At 38.8% G+C, this 18,248-nt stretch overlaps 1 protein-coding gene across 4 annotated transcripts in view; it reads right to left on the bottom strand.

Moving 5' to 3' along the window:
- ccka (cholecystokinin a) overlaps positions 1 to 18,248 on the bottom strand; it is a 47,578-nt gene that overhangs the window by 10,130 nt on the left and 19,200 nt on the right. The gene's annotated exons all lie outside the window — the stretch shown is intronic.

The following is an 18,248-nucleotide window of genomic DNA, read 5'->3' as shown; positions in this document are numbered from 1 at the left end:
AACTGACTTGGATGTCATCTGGGATTTTGAATGTTGTATTATAATAATGTAGCTTAGAATGTGTGTCTTTGTGATCCTAAAGGAGAGAGATGTGAGTGAGAAATTATATATATTTTTTAAACTGAGATTAATTTTACTAGTGACATTAAGTCAGTGGACACGTGCCTCAGTTTCCTGAGACATTATGGGTGTTGATGATAATAATAAAGAGTCAGAAACTGAAGTGAACAACAAATTTAAAAAGAGCAGTGCAAAAAGCAGTGATAAAGATGTCATAACCTGTGAATGTGTGTGGATGATGATATTTTTTGTAAAACCTAGATATAACCTCGCCAATCTATCTATGCCAATAACCCTTAAAAAAATAGAAGCCTTAGGAAAACTGGACTGAGCTCCAGGTCTGTTCAGTAACTCGAATAGAAATGGACTCTGATTTTCTGTTTACAATAAATTGGAAATTCCTCCCCAAAAGCCTTGAAACTGTGTCTCAGATAAACCCAGTTTTCCATTTTTTATGGTTCATGGTGAAGGGCTTCAGCCTTTTTAATTGTACCCTCCTATTCTCTGCCTCGTACCCTTTTATTTCCCTAAACTTTGAGACCACTGTTACAGAGGGAAAGTGCATTCCATTGAGCTCTAGCACCGGACCTTTTCCAGGAAATAAAGGTTTGGGTCATGGTAACAGCGTGTGTATGTCAACCTTGGTTCGGAGGTTTCAGTTTCAAAAACTGTAAGAGGTAAGAGTAGAATAATATAAAGTACAGACACTTGGTATATTTTACTTCTGTGATTTTTAAATTGTTCATTTTTGGATTACGCTTCATTTTTGTGGCTACTGCCCCATAGAGTAAATATATATGCTAAATTTACTGTATGGACATGGTATCAGAAAATAATTTTATTTATAAGCAGTAGCCACATGGAACCATAGGGTACCTATTTTTTTGCGATATCTTCCTTCATATTCATCATAAGTGCTACCGGGAGAGGTTTGTTTTGCCTGGCAACACTTGGGTTTTTTTTTTCTGTTGTCATAGATTTTACTGTACTATTAGGGAAAGGTATAGCCAGTCCTGAAACTGATTAATGAGTTAAAAAATATATAGAATTAAGCAGAAAAAAATGTGATACTACATGCTATTATTTAAAAATATTAGAAACATAATAGTTGGTTAACCCACAATTAAAATTAGCAAAGATTGAAACATCCATAACCGTTTATCCTGTGCAGGGCTGCGGGCAAGCTGGAGCCTATCCCAGCTAACTATGGGCGAGAGGTGGGGTACACCCTGAACAAGTTGCCAAATCATCGCAGGGCTAACACATAGAGACAAACAACCATTCACTCCTACGGTCAATTTAGAGCCACCAATTAGCCTAACCTGCATGTCTTTGGACTGTGGGAGAAACCAGAGCACCTGGAGGAAACCCACGCAGACACGGAGAGAACATGCAAACTCCATACAGAAAGGCCCCCCCGTCAGCCACTGGGCTCGAACTCAGAGCCTTCTTGCTGTGAGGTGACAGCACTAACCACTACACCACCATGCTGCCCAGGTTGAAACATGTAATGTGTCAAACTATAGCATTTGCACATTTTGATAAACTGGCAAGTTTCACTTTGGTATGGCTACCCCACACTGTCTCTGTGTCTCACCTTGCCCACCCCACACTTACTCTGTGTCTCACTCTGGCCACCCAACACTGGCTGTGTGTCTCACTCTGGCCACTCAACACTGGCTGTGTGTCTCACCCTGGCCATCTTACACTGGCTCTGTGTCTCACCCTGGCCACCCCACACTGGCTCTGTGTCTCACCCTGGCCACCCAACACTGGTTCTGTGTCTCACTCTGGCCACTCAACACTGGCTCTGTTTTTCACCTTGGCAGAAGAATGTTTCACCTCAGAAAAATGTTCTGAATTCACCACTGGGCACAGGAATGATAAAATATTCAATACCTGAATATATGGGCTGTGTTACAATAATTAGTAACAATAGAATCAAGGACATGGATAGAAACCAATAAAAACTACCTCAACCAGTAGGCAGCACTCTTTGATGTATACCATAGACCAAACTTTGGAATAACATTCAGGGCAACAATCTAAAAGAGAGAAGAAAGAGAAAAGGAGCAAAAGGAGAGGGAGAGAGAAGGTCTGGTGAAATGAAGGTCAGTGGGGAATAAAGTGGATAAAAGGCTTCCATGACTCTCTTTTATATCTCATTATATTCCACACACTCTTCTGTGCTTTGAGAAACCTGACAGTGTTAAGCTTTTTCCCTGAGGTCAGATTTTCACACACACACACACACACACACACAGAGGCTATTCAGCACCTCTGGACCAGGTTTTTGGGTTTGGACCAAAGCACATTTTTGTTTGCAGCCAGTGTTATTGCACCCGAGCTGGCCACAAGCCCCTTTGGTTGGCCGGGGTTAGAGACCTCTTTTTAGCAATTTGGATGAGATTCATGAATACATCATGAAATTCCTGAACATCATCCAAATTTTCATGATGTTTCACTTTCATTTAACTTTTTATAAGTTGTTTGTGTTGCAATGATGCGCATGATGGAAGACAATTCAAATTCATATTTGCTAAATCTTATCATCAGTCATCTTCACTGGACTGTATTTAAAATTGCAATTTTGTCAGTTTGAAAGTTTTCTTTTAAAAAAAGCTGAAACTGTAACCTTATAATATATATGAAGATGTATCAATGGCCTATTACATTTCAATGTAGTGAATGACACCATTGTACAATACCAATTACAAAAAAAACAATTAAAATAAATTGACTTCTTCAGAACTGTATACAGAATAAAATCATGATGACAGTGCAGTGATTTTATTATATCATACAGTTGATATAACAGCTTATCGTCTGTCATGTATTTTCAATCCAACTGGCTGACTCATATATCTAAAAATAGTTTATAGAAAAGTGAAATTATATTGAAATGTCCTTGTTCTCCCAAATGAAACCACCATGATCTATATTTTACGTGACAGAATACATTGTTCTCTTCTACAGAGGACTAGAAAACATACAGTGGGGTCAAAAAAATTTGAGCTCACATTGGAAATCTGGGATTTTTTTCATGTGAAATAAACATAATCTTTTAGAATTTTGAAGAAAGAAACTAAATGTTCAATATCTTGAATATTTAATATTAATGATTTTGTATTGTCTGCGATGATCTGCCGACTTGTCCAGGGTTATCCCGCCTCTCACCCATAGTCAGCTGGGATAGGCTCCAGCTTGCCCGTGACCCTGCACAGGATAAGCGGTTATGGATAAGGGATGGATGGATTTTGTATTGTTTCTAGGTCATTATTTAAATGCAAATTTTGATATTGACCAGATGGATTGTTTTGAACAAAAGGTCAGATTTTCCTCAGACCTAATCTCTTATATTGAAACATGTGTTCAGATGACACTCCCATAGATTTGATCTAAGATGGACCATAGGGTTTTACACAAACTTGTGTGCAGTTCATGCAAGCTTGAATGGCCACTGTCATTAAAGCAAAAAGGAGACAAAGTAAATACAACCTCAATTCCAAAAACAGTTGGGAAGCTGAGTAAAATGTAAATAAAAATAGAATGTGATGATTTGCAAATCATGAAAACCCTATATTTCATTGAAAACAGTACAACCCCAAATCAGAAAAAGTTATGAGAGTATGTTGAAATTGAAATTAAAACTGAAAACAATGGTTTGTAAATAATCTTCAACCTGCATTGCACTCAAAACGATACAACAGGATGTTTTACCCCAAAAATTAGATTTTTTTTTTTAAATAAACACTACAATTTTGATTCTTGCAACACATTTCAAAAAATGTTGGGACAGTGAAGCATTTAGCACTTTGTAATGTTGCCATTCCTTCTCACAGCGCTTAAGATGTTTAGGGACTGAAGACGCCAAGTGATGAAGTGTTTCATGTATGGATTGTTAGATGAGGTAGGATGCAAGTGCAGGTGAAACAGGCTTATTTACAAAATACACATCTTCAAACATATCCAAAACTTGAAGCAAAGATCACGGTACTTAAACAGAGTTCATATGATCAGCAAACAAATCCATGAAGGCACAAGACCAAAAAACAAAAGAAGAAACTCAAACTAGAAAGCACCTGAACAACAATCTGGAAAGCAAAAAGACATGCAATACCTCACCAAGTTCATGTGGAAGAAAGAGTCCTTTTATACAATGTCCATCAGGATCCAAAATGCAGAACAACTGTGAATCATAATCAGGCACTTGTGTAGTTCTATGGTGCATCTTGGGAACTGAAGTCTGTGATGGCACTTCAAAACTGCGAACATGGAAGTAACCTGTACTCGAGTTGAGGGGGGATGGGGGGGATGTCATCCCCCCTCTAAAACGGGCATCCCCCCTCCCTTCCCTTGAGCAATTTTATCAATAAATGTGGGCATTACTTCTATTTAACATTGGAATTAAAAATGCCATTCCACGTAGCTTTGCTGAAACTGAGCATACAATAAGCTACCGCAAGAGAGGGCACGCGCAAGCGAAGCGTTTGAGGAGGTGACATTCAGTTGGGGTTCCATTATTTTTTATTTCATTCGGCGTCAGTGACAGCAGCGGATTGCAGCATCATGGCCAAGTGGAGTGGACAGCAAGACCTAAGCAAGTTCGGATTTAAGATCGCAAGAAAAAACATTTCAGGAGGTAAGTCAAGAGTTACGAATATCAGTCACACTTTCTGTGAGCCCGCTATCATGCTGTAAAGTTACTGATATGTACCCTAATTTGTGGGCGGCGGATAACAACACAGCTATCATAATGAATGTTAGTTTGGAGTCTAGCCAGCTATCGATAGCTTACTCAGGTTCATGTTAGCTTTGATTTCTTGTATAAGGCCATTAATTTAATCAGCCTGGACATTCGTTTGTTATTCTTCAGGCAACAAAAAGTGTTATTCAAGACAGGAAGGCTAAAATAAACGACACTAGCAGTTTTGAAGGCTTCAGTGCCTCATTAGAGAGCCGGTCACAACATGTAAGGCAGAGCAGGATTGGTGTAGGACTCGACAAAGTGTCTGCTAAAATGCAGCTTTCTTTTTCTTCATCATAGGCTCTTCTTCTGTCTCCTCAATGGGCCTTTTCCCCTTTCCAAAGAAACTTTCCAAAGATGCCTGCTTTTAACTAATTTTTCTAGCTTGTATCCAGTATGTATCAAAGTGCTGGTATGTATCGAAGCAAAGTATCAAAGTATCCAAGGCAGCTCCTTGGTAACCGTCAACGTTAAGGTGTCACGTGACCTAGATAACAGCGGGAATCAACGTTACAGAAAGAATCCAGTCATTTTTCAAAGCTCAAATCCTCGTTCAGATAATAAATAAATCAGAAATAACATTATAATTATATTTAATTAAATTATCTTATCCACTGCTCTTTATTCCAGATGACAGTCAGCAGCAACTGCAACACAGTGCGACAGGAGCTGGAGGACCCGGAGTGTGAGACAATACAGGAGCAGGAGCAAGCAGGAGAACCAACAGCTGAAGAGCTGAAGATTTACAATTTACTGTTGCTTGTTTTAGCTTATTGGTTACCTACAGTGGTGCTTGAAAGTTTGTGAACCTTTTAGAATTTTCTATATTTCTGCATAAATAGGACCTAAACATAATCAGATTTTCACACAAGTCCTAAAAGTAGATAAAGAGAACCCAGTAAAACAAATGAGACAAAAATATTATACTTGGTTATTTATTTCTTGAGGAAAATGATCCAGTATTACATATCTGTGAGTGGCAAAAGTATGTGAACCTTTGCTTTCAGTATCTGGTGTGACCCCCTTGTGCAGCAATAACTGCAACTAAACATTTGCGGTAACTGTTGATCAGTCCTGCACACCGGCTTGGAGGAATTTTAGCCCATTCCTCTGCACAGAACAGCTTCAACTCTGGGATGTTGGTGGGTTTCTTCACATGAACTGCTTGCTTCAGGTCCTTCCACAACATTTCGATTGGATTAAGGTCAGGACGTTGACTTGGCCATTCCAAAACATTAACTTTATTCTTCTTTAACCATTCTTTGGTAGAACAACTTGTGTGCTCAGGGTTGTTGTCTTACTGCATGACCCACCTTCTCTTGAGATTCAGTTCATGGACAGATGTCCTGACATTTTCCTTTAGAATTTGCTGGTATAATTCAGAATTCATTGTTCCATCAATGATGGCAAGCCGTCCTGGCCCAGATGCAGCAAAACAGGCCCAAACCATGATACTACCACCACCACGTTTCACAGATGGGATAAGGTTCTTATGCTGGAATGCAGTGTTTTCTTTTCTCCAAACATAATGCTTCTCATTTAAACCAAAAAGTTCTATTTTGGTCTCATCTGTCCACAAAACATTTTTCCAATAGCCTTCTGGCTTGTCCACGTGATCTTTAGTAAACTGCAGATGAGCAGCAATGTTCTTTTTGGAGCAGTGGTTTTCTTCTTGCAACCCTGCCATGCACACCATTGTTGTTCAGTGTTCTCCTGATGGTGGACTCATGAACATTAACATTAGCCAATGTGAGAGAAGCCTTCAGTTGCTTAGAAGTTACCCTGGGGTCCTTTGTGACATCACTGACTATTATACGCCTTGCTCTTGGAGTGATCTTTGTTGGTCGACCACTCCTGGGGAGGGTAACAATGGTCTTGAATTTCCTCCATTTGTACCCAGTCTGTCTGACTGTGGATTGGTGGAGTCCAAACTCTTTAGAGATGGTTTTGTAACCTTTTCCAGCCTGATGAGCATCAACAATGCTTTTTCTGAGGTCCTCAGAAATCTCCTTTGTTCATGCCATGACACACTTCCACAAACATGTGTTGTGAAGATCAGACTTTGATAGATCCCTGTTCTTTAAATAAAACAGGGTGCCCACTCACACCTGATTGTCATCCCATTGATTGAAAACACCTGACTCTAATTTCACCTTCAAATTAACTGCTAATGCTAGAGGTTCACATACTTTTGCCACTCACAGATATGTAATATTGGATCATTTTCCTCAATAAATAAATGACCAAGTATAATATTCTTGTCTCATTTGTTTAATTGGGTTCTCTTTATCTACTTTTAGGACTTGTGTGAAAATCTGATGATGTTTTAGGTTATATTTATGCAGAAATATAGAAAATTCTAAAGGGTTCACAAACTTTCAAGCACCACTGTACCTACCTCTGTATTTAACTCAATGTTCCCAATGTTCAGCTTTGAATAAAAAATCTATTGACTTGATATGAAAAGATTCAGTTGTTCATTTACATTGCCTGCTGAGGTTTTAATAAATTATTTACCAAATGATTTAAAAGGAGCCTACCATGACTATGAAGTTACACTTCAAATTTGTCATCTGCATTTCACTCTAATATGGAAAATGTGGTAGGTATGTCAGCCAGGAGACTGACTAAATATGACACATGACATCCACACTGTGCATGTTTTACAGTAAAATACCAGTGTATTATGTTTTTTACAACAATAAAAAGGGTACACAGTGTGTACTACACACTTTATCAGCACAAAATACCATATGTCTGGTAAATGAACAAGGTCCACAGACCTACGTTGTGTGCAAACCCTCCTAAAAGCAAACCAGTTTCCCACCGACGGACCGACCGATGGGTCGACACGCGACTAAAAATTTCACCATCCCCCCGGTTTGATTTTACAACTCGACCACTGGAAGTAACTGCTCAGCTGCACGAGATGCATAGCACAGCACTCAGAGCAATTGCATGACAAAGCACTTCAGGTGTTTTTTTTGTCCCATTTTTCCTGCAAAAAGGTCTTAAAGTGTGCAACAGTATGGGGTCATCATTGTCATATTTCTCCTTTCAAAAGTCGCCACACATTCTCTGTTGGGGACAGAGGGGACAGGCACCCTCTCCTTCCTCAGCCATGCCTTTGTAATGTGTGCAGAATGTGGTTTTATATTGTCTTGTTGAAATTTCCCTGGAAAATATGTTGTCTTGAAGGCGGCATATGTTGCTCCAAAATCTCAATGTACTTGCATTAGTGCTCCATCACAGAAGTGTAAGTTACATTTGCCAAGGGCACGGACACAAACCCCTATACCATGACAGAACCTGATTTTTGGACTTGATCCTGGTAACAGTCTGGATGGTCCTTTTTGTCTTTGGTCTGAATCGCACGGTGTTCATTTCATCCAAAAAAGACCTGAAATACTGATTCATCTGACCACAATACACATTTCCACTGCGTGATGGTTCATCCCAGATACCTCCAAGACTAGAGAGGTTGATGGCACTTCTGGATGTAGATAACTATGGACTATGGACAAACTACTGAGGATTATGGACAATGCCAGCCACCCTCTGCACACCGTCATCAGCAACCAGAGGAGCCTGTTCAGTGACAGAATGCTCCTTCCCAAGTGCAGGATAAACAGACTTAAAAACTCTTTTGTCCCTCACGCCATCAGACTGTACAACTCCTCTCGGGGGGGGGGTGTAACAGGAGGACAGAGGACGGGAAGGAGCAGTAGCCTAGCCTGACAATAAGCAATACTGGACAATGTGCAATATAATGTGCAATACCTCTCCTGCTGGTCCCTTTTTTTCTTCCCCCCTCTCTTCCCCATATCTTATTCTTTTTATATTTGTATATGTAAATACTTAATTTATCTAGAAGTTTTTTCTCTATTTTCTATTCTCTATTTATCCTGTAATGATGCTGCTGGAATCTTAATTTCCCTGAGGGAACCCTCTCAAAGGGATCAATAAAGTTTAATCTAATCTAATCTAATCTAATCTAATCTAATCTAATCTAATCTAATCTAATCTAATCTAATCTAATCTAAGGCTTCCTTTTTGCACAGTAAAGTTTCAACTGGTATTTGTGGATGTAACTCTGTATTATAGTGCTTGACAATGGTTTGCCAAAGTAATCCCGAGTCCATGTGGTTATATCTGCTATGGATGAATGATGGTTCTTGATGCAGTGCTGTTTGAAAGATCAGAGATCACAGGTGTTCAGCTTAGGCTTGTGCCCTTGCCCTTTACGCACCAAAGTTCCTCCAGATTCCTTGAATCATTTAAAGACATTATGCACTGTAGCGGGTGAAATATCCAAATCCCTTCCTATTTTTCTCTGAGGAACATTTTTTTGTAAACATTTCAATCATTTTTTCACACATTTGTTGACAAACTGGAGATCCTTGGCCCATCTTTGCTCCTCAAAGACTAGGCCTTTCCTGGATACTGAGTTAGTACCAAATCATGATTACAATCACCTGCTGACATCACCTGTTTCAAATCGCATCATTATTTAATTACTAGCCATAAATTGCCCCAACTTTTTTTTAGGAATGTGTTATAAACCTGAAACACAGATGTATATTAACAAACGAAATGAAGTTGACCAAACAAAGCATACTGTCTGCAATAAAATACAAGTCAAAGTAAATTTAGAATTCACTGCTTTCTCTTTTTTTGTTTGTATTTTCTATATGTTACAACTTTTCCTGATTTGGGGTTGTACAAAGACAATATATCAAATGTTGAAACTGAGAAATCTTATTGATTTATTATTTTTTTAATTATATGCTCATTTTGAATTTGATAACAGGAACATGTTTCAAAAAAAGTTGGGACGGGGCATGTTTACCGCTGTATTGCAGCACCTCTACTTTTAACAACACTCTGTAAACATTTGGGAACTGAGGAGACCAATTGCTGTAGTTTTGAAAATGAAATGATGTCCCATTATTGCCTGATATACAGTTTCAGTTGCTCAGAAGTTCTGGGTCTCATTCCATCTGTACTAATGCACCCTCATACCATCACAGATGCTGTTTTTTGAACTGTGCACTGATAACAAGCCGGATGGTCCCTCTCCTCTTCAGCCCAGAGGACACGGCATCCATGATTTAAAAAAAAAAATTTCAAATTTCGATTCATCAGACCACAGGACAGTTTTTCACATCGCCTCAGTCCATCATAAAAGAGCTCGGGCCTAGAGAAGGTGGCAGTGTTTCTGGATATTATTTATATATGGTTTTAACTTGCATTTATGGATGCAGTAATACACTCTTTTCACAGATGATGGTTTTCTGAAGTGTTCCTGAGCCCATACAGTGATTTCCACTACAGATTAATGTCTGCTTTTAATGCAGTGTCTCCTGAGGGCCTGAAGATCACAGGCATCCAATGCCAGTTTTCAGCCTTGTCTCTTGCATACAGAGATTTCTCCAGATTCTCTGAATCTTTTAATGATATTATGTACTATAGATGATGTGATCCCCAAATCCTTTGCAATTTTACTTTGAGGAACATTATTCTTAAATTGTTGCACTGTTTATCCACACAGTCTTTCACAGAGCGGTGAACCCCTCCCTATCTTTACTTCTGACAGACTCCGCCTCTCTGGGATGTTCTTTTTATACCCAATCATGTTACTGACCTGTTGCCAGTTAATCTAATTAGTTTTTTTTTTTATTTACATTACATAACTTTTCCAGTCTTTTGTTGTCCCTGTCCCAACTTTTTTGAAATGTGTTGCTGGCACTAAATTAAAAATGAGCAAAATATTTAAAAAAAACAAAACAAACAATACCCCAATAAGTTTTCTCATTTTTAACATATATTTAACATATATGATATTGGCTTTTTACTATTTTCAATGCAATATAGGGTTTCCGTGATTTGCAAATCATCACATTCTGGTCTTATTTACATTTCACACATGTTCCATCTTTTTTTTTTTTTGGAATTGGGATTGTTCAAAGAAACTCTCAAATTGATGTAAATATTTCAAAGATTCCTATTTTACACTCAAGTTGTCAGTAATATAATTTTTAATGAAAATTGTTGTATTTAATTAGAAAGAATGCAAAATCGAACATCCTTAATGGTCTCAGACTTTTGGACCTCACTTTGCTGTAGTGGAAAATTGTCCGTTTTAACTATTGTGCGAACACAGCAAATATTCTTTCAGAAAAACATTGTTCAATTATCAACAGAGAATAGAACATAGACAATAGAAATGTGATGTTAATAGGAATTGTTTAAATGTCACTGACATCTAGGGTAAAGTTCATAAAAGGGCTTCAAAGCAGTTTATGCCCTTTATAATATGGATAATAGCCTTTTATAGTACAATATATGCACTTAACCATAGTTTAGTGTAATGAAAAAGGTTTAGTGTAATGTAATGGCAATTAGATTATGTTGTTAATTTAGCAGTCACATGCATGGAATCTGCCATTAAGTGTCTTCTACATCCCTTTGTATAAAAGCATGGGCTAAATGCATAGATGTAAATGTATGTGTAGCCTACACTGCTCTTTATTATCTTAATGCTGATTTGCTGAGGAGAGATGGTCCATCTTAAAATAGAGGTGAAACAGAGGCATTCCAGAGCTCTTTAGACATGCCATCTGTGTTCAAACATGTTCTCATTTCTCTTATCTTCTTTTTGCAATATTTCTCTGTTTTCCCAAACTTAACTTGTCAATGCTTCTGAAAGGAGCTCCTAGGCCAATCAATATTTTCACTCACGATAACAATAAGAGAATTGTGAATAGCAATCAGGGTAAGACCAATGAAGAGCAACTGCTTGTTTCTGTGTGGGGAAATAACATCATTAAATAACCCAATTATAGAACCCATCATTTGGAGTGCGTAGAAAATGCTGGCACATGAGAGTCACAATTACTTAGAGAGTGTTAGTCAGAGAAGTGGGAGCCTTTTCAACAACACTCTATAGCTATTGCCATGTGGATACATCCATGCTCTCAGATGCAGAGGTGGACAGTAACAAAGTACATTTACTTGAGTACTGTACTTAAGTACACTTTTTGAGTATCTGTACTTTACTTGAGTATTTTTTTTTTGGAAACTTATGACTTTAACTTGACTACATTTGAAAGGCAAATATTGTACTTTTGACTCCACTACATTTCTATCAAGGTCCTTGTTACTCGTTACTATGAAGCAATTTTGAAAGAGGATGTTTTTTTCTTTCTCAGCAGCATTATTTGAACATGATGAGTCGATGGCAGAATGGAAGGAGGTGGTTCTTCTGGGGAATGCACACACACCCAAAGCCATACCTTGAACCCATGTTTCAGTTTTCTGAAAGGAATAAAGATTTATTTTGTTTTAAATGTTTGCTTTGTTTGCCAAAAGCGAACCACATTACAGCCTACAAAAACTCACCGTCTGACCTGCGGAAGCATATTGAGGGATATAAACGTTTTATTCCAAGAGAAAACTTGCAATGAAGTTGTCTGTGCTTTTACAGTTAGTGATAATGTTGCAATAGCTATGCAGTCTGGTTAGTCAAATGACTTTCTATGGATTTTCCCGCCAAGTTGCCATAGCCTTGTCCACGGCTAACGTTAACACACAGCTAGTTAACTTGGACACTGTTAGTTAGCATGTAAAAACGGAGTTACACTAACATGAATAATGTTAATTTATCTGAAGTCCTTTCAGAAATATGTTTTAGCATAATCTTGCCAAATAAACAGAATGTAGAAATCTTTCTTTTCTAGTAGCATTAGCTACCCAATATGATTTTGAGTTTGAAAAGTTTGCTAGCATGTCAGGTGGAGCTTCACTAACCAGCTAGCTTAATATTAAACCACCATGAGCATGATGGCACAGCATGTGTTCATTTTGTGAATTCACATTTCTGTCTTTGGTAATGGTGTTAAGTTTTGTAAGCGTTGTGGCAATAATACAAGGATGTGTTGACAGAAAATGTACTTTTAATACTTAAGTATTTTTAAAAGCAAGTACTTCAGTACTTTAACTTAAGTAAAAATTTGACTGTACAACTTTCACTTGTATTGGAGTAACATTTGACCAGTGGGATCTGTACTTTGACTTAAGTAATGAAGTTGGGTACTTTGTCCACCTCTGCTCAGATGCTACTATATTCTGTGTTTGTTGATTATCAGGGTACGTAATTTGGAAGGTTAAATTTCAAAGTTTCCTACAGGCATGAGCAAGTTAATCACAAAGTGTCAGGGCATTACCAAAATATTATACCTATAGAGGCTTTGCACCATCACATGACCCATAGCAATGGTAACTATGCTGCCATGACGGGGCATGCTTGTAGTGTTTCATTCAGACAAGTTAGTAGTTATTGATCAGGATGGGAAGGTTTCACTTTTTGGATGTGCAAATCGTTTTGAATGAAACAAAGACATCAGATTTTTAATTTACCAAAAGTGTGTAAGTGTGTGTGTGTGTGTGTGTGTGTGTGTGTGTGTGTGTGTGTGTGTGTGTGTGTTGTACTAGAGAGATTTCTAAATGTAGAAGTGAAAAATAGGAAAAAACATTCGGCGGGACTTTGTGTCAAACGGAGAGGTCAAAAACGCTATGGTATGTTTCCATGAAGGTAAGAATTCCAAAAAAAAAGATTTAATTTCAGAATTGCAGCGAGGTACCCATTCATATACAGTGACGTCACGTCAATGTACTGCAAAGTACTAATGCAGTGCGCCTGTTGCGTCAATACAACTGAATGGAAGAAGAAACAGACCCGTGGAGGTTTTTTTTTCCATTGCTCAACGTTACCACAGCGTTTACCATTCCGCTTCCATGCGGTCAAAGAGGATGCACAAGTACTAATGCCAGTCAGCGGCGACGAGACTGATGTTCAACTAGGCGAATTCATTCTTTGGTGAGTCAAATCTTCTTGTTGGTTGTTAAGTTTAGGTTTGTATTAAACTAAACTGTAACTACATTAAAGCTGTTGGCTTCTAAACTTGTAAGTCACTGCACTTGTTAGCGATGTTAAGTTGTAATTTGTTTGGTAAGATAGCAATAGCCTGTTTATTCAAAGCTCAAGATTTTGTGTTAATCTTAACTATCGTGTTTGGCAGATATAGAGACAGAGAGAGCATGAAAAGAAAGGTGCAGGGAATTCAGCAGTTTCTTATCAAAAGAAAAACTGAAAGTGAGGATTTAAACAAGGGCAGCACAAGTACACAGGCACCAGCCAGCGCCACAGGACGGTCAACAACTGCAGTACCAGTCTGCTAGCCCAAGCCCCTCTTCACCAGGTCAGAGAAAACATGATGTAGTAGGCAAAACCAGATGACTACAAATAATACAATGTATTGTACCGGTATTTCTGGAAATGGTATTGATTGAGATTGCATAGAGGAGAAATGCACAGTTTAAGGGTCTACTTTAGTTCTAGACTTGTATGTAGTTCAACTTTAGCTGTAATAATAACCCTCTAGGTAATGATGCCATGTTGTATGGGTGTAATGTACTTAATTGCATTTTATTTATTAAAATAACTAAATTGGTAGTTGTCAGATGGCATTTTGAATAGAAATACGGGTTATTTATTTTGTGACATATTTCTGTATTAGCTCTATCGGATGGTGCAGGTTCAAATGATGAAAGCCAGAGTGAGGGCGAACCTGACTGCTTCAACCCACAAGAACTACCCGGACCACAGTCCCCAGATAGTTGAATTGATGTTCATTCAAGCAGCGTTATCACTGGATAAAGATGGTGGCGACACTGTTGGCCCCTGAAGGTTACATATGGCCCCATAGTGGCCCCTGTTTCAGAAAAATCCTAGAACCGCCACTGGTGACGTGAGCATGAGCAACACAACAGCTCAGCACAGCCTAATCTTCACTGAGACTTAAAAAGTGTATTTACATTCGGGGATCCTTCAGAGCACACTGTGCACATGCTTGGGACCCAGTCATTATGGGAAACACCTGATGCTGATTTGAGCACAATCAGCACACGCATATAAGGACACTATTTTCACAGAGACTTTGCAAGTATTCTGTCAGGTATGTGGCAGTAGACAAATCTAAGTGCAGGAAGAGTGTTTATTAGCAGGTGTAATACAACCCCGATTCCAAAAAAGTTGGGACAAAGTACAAATTGTAAATAAAAACGGAATGCAATAATTTACAAATCTCAAAAACTGATATTGTATTCACAATAGAACATAGACAACATATCAAATGTCGAAAGTGAGACATTTTGAAATTTCATGCCAAATATTGGCTCATTGGAAATTTCATGACAGCAACACATCTCAAAAAAGTTGGGACAGGGGCAATAAGAGGCTGGAAAAGTTAAAGGTACAAAAAAGGAACAGCTGGAGGACCAAATTGCAACTCATTAGGTCAATTGGCAATAGGTCATTAACATGACTGGGTATAAAAAGAGCATCTTGGAGTGGCAGCGGCTCTCAGAAGTAAAGATGGGAAGAGGATCACCAATCCCCCTAATTCTGCACCGACAAATAGTGGAGCAATATCAGAAAGGAGTTCGACAGTGTAAAATTGCAAAGAATTTGAACATACCATATCATCTACAGTGCATAATATCATCAAAAGATTCAGAGAATCTGGAATAATCTCTGTGTGTAAGGGTCAAGGCCGGAAAACCATGCTGGGTGCCCGTGATCTTCGGGCCCTTAGACGGCACTGCATCACATACAGGCATGCTTCTGTATTGGAAATCACAAAATGGGCTCAGGAATATTTCCAGAGAACATTATCTGTGAACACAATTCACTGTGCCATCTGCCGTTGCCAGCTAAAACTCTATAGTTCAAAGAAGAAGCCGTATCGAAACATGATCCAGAAGCGCAGACGTCTTCTCTGGGCCAAGGCTCATTTAAAATGGACTGTGGCAAAGTGGAAAACTGTTCTGTGGTCAGACGAATCAAAATTTGAAGTCCTTTATGGAAATCAGGGACGTCGTGTCATTTGGACTAAAGAGGAGAAGGACGACCCAAGTTGTTATAGGCGCTCAGTTCAGAAGCCTGCATCTCTGATGGTATGGGGTTGCATTAGTGCGTGTGGCATGGGCAGCTTACACATCTGGAAAGACACCATCAATGCTGAAAGGTATATCCAGGTTCTAGAGCAACATATGCTCCCATCCAGACGACGTCTCTTTCAGGGAAGACCTTGCATTTTCCAACGTGACAATGCCAAACCACATACTGCATCAATTACAGCATCATGGCTGCATAGAAGAAGGGTCTGGGTACTGAACTGGCCAGCCTGCAGTCCAGATCTTTCACCCATAGAAAACATTTGGCACATCATAAAATGGAAGATACGACAAAAAAGACCTAAGACAGTTGAGCAACTAGAATCCTACATTAGACAAGAATGGGTTAACATTCCTATCCCTAAACTTGAGCAACTTGTCTCCTCAGTCCCCAGATGTTTACAGACTGTTGTAAAGAGAAAAGGGGATGTCTCACAGTGGTAAACATGGCTTTGTCCCAACTTTTTTGAGATGTGTTGTTGTCATGAAATTTAAAATCACCTAATTTTTCTCTTTAAATGACACATTTTCTCAGTTTAAACATTTGATATGTCATCTATGTTCTATTCTGAATAAAATATGGAATTTTGAAACTTCCACATCATTGCATTCCGTTTTTATGTACAATTTGTACTTTGTCCCAACTTTTTTGGAATCGGGGTTGTATTTACAAAAACAAAACGTACAAAACTGAAAGCAGAGTCATAAACATGGCTAGAAACAAATGTGACAGTGATAATGATAATACTTTACAAAGCATCTGCGTCCTTACAACATGTGCTGATTGCGCTCAAATCAGCATCAGGTGTTGCATAGAACTTGATATTTTTCCACACAATAATTTGTTCCACATAATATAAAGAAATTAAAAAAAGAGTAAAGCTGGTGGAATAAAGCTGATGTCCTCTTGTCATTGGGCTTATACCCTATTCTCACACACACTGAAAATGGTATATTTTCTGCTATTATGCTGTAATGGTGTCATGTGGGAATGGGAGCAAAATGGCAAAGTTGAAATGTTAATCTACAGTGCCTTGAAAAAGTATTCATACCCCTTGAACTTTTTCACATTTTTCCACCTTACAACCACGAACTTAAAAGTTTTTTATTGAGATTTTATGTGATAGACCAACACAGAGTAGCACATAATTGTGAAGTGAAACGAAAATGATAAATGGTCTTCAAAATTTTAAACAAATAAAAATCTGAAAAATGTGGTGTGCATTAGTATTCAGCCCTGCTGCATCAATACTTTGTAGAGCCACCTTTTGCTGCAATTATAGCTGCAAGTCTTTTGTGGTATGTCTCTACCAGCTTTGCACATCTAGACACTGAAATTTTTGCCCATTCTTCTTTGCAAAATAGCTCAAGCTCAGCCAGATTGGATGGAGAGCGTCTGTGAACAGCAATTTTCAAGTCTTGCCACAGATGCTCAATGGGATTTAGGTCTGGACTTTGACTGGGCCATTCTAACACATGAATATTCTTTGATCTAAACCATTCCATTGTAGCTCTGGCTGTATGTTTAGGGTCATTGTCTTGCTGGAAGGTGAATCTCCTTCCCAGTCTCAAGTCTTTTGCAGCCTCCAACAGGTTTTCTTCCAGGATTGCCCTGTATTTAGCTCCATCCATCTTCCCATCAACTCTGACCAGCTTCCCTGTCCCTGCTGAAGAAAAGCATCCCCATAGCATGATGCTGCCACCACCATGTTTCACAGTGGGGATGGTGTGTGCAGGGTGATGAGCAGTGTTAGTTGTCTGCCACACATGGCGCTTTGCATTTAGGCCAAAAAGTTCAACTTTGGTCTCATCTGATCAAAGCACCTTCTTCCACATGTTTGCTGTGTCCCCTACATGGCTTCTGGCAAACTGCAAACGGGACTTCTTATGCCTGTCTTTCAACAATGGCTTTCTTCTTGCCACTCTTCCAAAAAGGCCAGATTTGTGGAGTGTATGACTTATAGTTGTCCTGTGCGCAGATTCTCTCATCTGAGCTGTGGATTTCTGCAGCTCCTCCAGAGTGATCATGGGCCTCTTGGCTGCTTCTCTGACCAGTGCTCTCCTTACTCAATCTGTCAGTTTAGGTGGACGGCCATGTCTTGGTAGGTTTGCAGTTGTGCCATACTTTTTCCATTTTTGAATGATGGATTGAACAGTGCTTCTTGAGATGTTCAGAGCTTGGGATAAATTTTTTTTATAACCTAACCCTGCTTTAAACTTCTCCAGCACTTTATCCCTGACCTGTCTGGTGAGTTCTTTGGTCTTCGTGATGCTGTTTGTTCTTCAGTGTTCTCTAACAAACCACCAAGGCCTTCACAGAACAAGTGTATTTATGCTGAGAGTAAATTACACACAGTAGGACCCTATTAACTAATTAGATGACTTCTGAAGGCAATTGATTGCACTGGATTGTATTTAGAGGTAT

The sequence above is a fragment of the Neoarius graeffei genome, chromosome 5 (assembly GCF_027579695.1).
Source record: "Neoarius graeffei isolate fNeoGra1 chromosome 5, fNeoGra1.pri, whole genome shotgun sequence".
Classification (NCBI taxonomy): Eukaryota; Metazoa; Chordata; class Actinopteri; order Siluriformes; family Ariidae; genus Neoarius; species Neoarius graeffei.
The sequence above is the reverse complement of the archived record's forward strand: the minus strand, read 5'-3'. Positions and strand labels throughout refer to the sequence as shown.